This window comes from Eurypyga helias, unplaced genomic scaffold, assembly GCF_000690775.1.
Source record: "Eurypyga helias isolate BGI_N326 unplaced genomic scaffold, ASM69077v1 scaffold9712, whole genome shotgun sequence".
Classification (NCBI taxonomy): Eukaryota; Metazoa; Chordata; class Aves; order Eurypygiformes; family Eurypygidae; genus Eurypyga; species Eurypyga helias.
This window is the reverse complement of record NW_010236586.1, coordinates 4,384-6,889: the sequence shown is the minus strand read 5'-3', so window position 1 is coordinate 6,889 and position 2,506 is coordinate 4,384.

Sequence of the window (2,506 nt, the reverse complement as noted above, 5' to 3'; positions counted from 1 at the left end):
CTAGTGTAAGGTGTCCCTGCCCATGGCAGGGGGGTTGGAACTGGATGATCTTTAAGGAACCTTCAAACCCAAACCATTCTGTGACTCTGTGACTCTATGAACTGCCCCAGTACTCTGCACCCTGCGCTACCCGCGCTGGGTTGAACTGCAGCACCCCACCTCTTGAGGGGGGGTGTCTTGAGGTCACGGGAAGGTCTGCAATTACAACCGGGTGGACATGAGGCAGCCTGGGAGAGCCTCGTGTCAGCATCCGCAAATGCTGTTCTCAGCCTGAACTCATGCACGAACACGCGCACGTGCCGTGCTTCACACTGCTCAGAGAGGAGCAACGCTGCTGGGAGGCCTCGTTTCAGCTCCAGCCCAGGAGACACGGCTGAGCCCGTGAGCGAAAGGCACGCTGCCGGCCCAAGCTGGGTTTCTTCCCCTTGCAGAAAGGCCAACTTCGGCCACGGACACCAAGAGGAGTTTTCCCAAGGATTACCAGGCAGCCTGCCACCTTCTTCCATCATGGTACCGCCAAGGGGACAGGCGAGGCCACTGCAGCACCGAACACGTCTCCTTCAGCCACGCCCCGGCATCTCCGCCATCTCCATCATCTTCATCTCCACGGAAAGCCACGCTGCTCCCGCCGCGCTGTGCACAGGGTTGGACTTCTACCGCGCTCCGTTGTGACCACATGGAAAACGTAGGGGCTGATCACAGCGCAGAGTCATCACGAAGCCTGAACACCAGCTCAGGTGCCGACGAAATGTGCTCTTGAGCCATTTTAAATACACGAGACTTCACCGCATGAGTAGGTCCTGGCTAACCTTGTTTGACCTCTGCCGTCTCCTCCCCAGCCCCAGGTACGTTTTTCCTGCCCTCCACAGCTGACCTCCTAGAGCAGAAGGAAGGTCTGGATGCTGCGGGCCCTGGGAGACTCCCCCGAGGGGGCTGTTCCTGCCGGGACCTTTGGCACCAGCAGATCTCACAGCTGATGAGGCTCCTCAGGTTTTGGTGACTTTCGGGGTCTTCTCCAGGGTCTTGCGTTTTCATCCTACAATGGTGCAACTTGCCAGACGCTTCCCAAGTGCCGTTTGGCAGCAATTACAGCCGAGACACGTGCTGGGCAGAAGCCTTGAAGACACAGCAGGCAGCAGCAGCCAGGACCTTCCCCCAGAGCAGAAGGTCTCTGCATAAATTCCACAACTCCGACACGATTCTCTACAAGCAGTGCAAGAATACTGACCTTTCTGGGTAAATGCTGCCACCAGCAACGCCACCAAACACAGGAAGGGAAAAAACAGGGATTACCTCGCAGTAGGACACTCATTTCCACAGTGTCGACAGGACACAACTCCAGATCTGGTTTTACGGACAACTCGGCTCGTGTTCCTCCCAGCACCATCACAACATCCCTTTGAGCTGTATCCCCGGAGGCCAAAGCCCCCGTGGAGGAATCCCACCTGGGACGGGTCCGAGAAGCTCATGTCCTCCCTGGACCACGTACACCCCATGGTGAGAGGCGCTGCCCGGCCGAGGGGCCCGACCTCAACCCGAGACAGCGCCTTGCCGGCCACCTGCGACGTGAGCGAACCATGTCCAACCTCCTCATCTGCCAGCTGTGGAGCCGGAGCGACCCAAGCCAAGGCCCTCCCAAAAAGCCAGAGGGGCCCCAGCGGGTTTCGCAGAGGCACTGTCAGGGTCTCCGCTCCCTGTCCCAGGAAAGGAGTTTACATGGCCAACCAGGGCTTACGGACTCAAGTCAAACACTTCAAACCGAAGTAGGTGACGCTGCGCTACTCCAGCTTCCCACCGCCATCCACGTCCTTAAAAAAAGCATTTTCTGTGCAGCGAGGGATGGACCGGTGCTCAACAGCCACCTGCGTTCAAGAGAATTAGGGACATGGATAAATGCTGCAGACATCAGTAGTTTATTGGTATGTTTAGTCAAAACACATTCAGAATGGAAACTTAAAAGTAAAAATACTTTCCACCCGCAACAGTTAAACTAGAATCTACTAGCATATAATGCTTGACACGTTACAGCAATAAAGATGGAAATCCACTGTCTTGCATACCTACTAAAGCCGAGATGGTCAGCCAAGTTTGGTGAAATAGAACCGTCATGACAAAAACACTCCCACCATCCACAAGTCAGCAACTAACAGTAATGGTCAGTGAATCCCTTCCTGCGCTCCAAGAGGTACATTTACTACCGAGAGGGTCGAGAACACGTAAAGAGTCCACAGTACAGCAAGGTGAGCTATCACCATGTAAACTTCTCCGGATGACGCTCCAACGCCGCTCGCGTCGCTTGAACAAGAAGCGAGCCAGAGAGCAGAATGGCTCGGTAGCTCTTTTCCATACTCGGGTTTCTGTCGCCGGGATTATTCCCGGTGCCATTATTTGCCATACGAAGCAATCAGGTGGCAGAAAAACACCGCAGCACGACAAAGGGAAAGGCGACGCAAAACACGCCGGCGGCGAACGGCTCGCTGCTGGCAGCGATCTGTCCGAAGGCTTC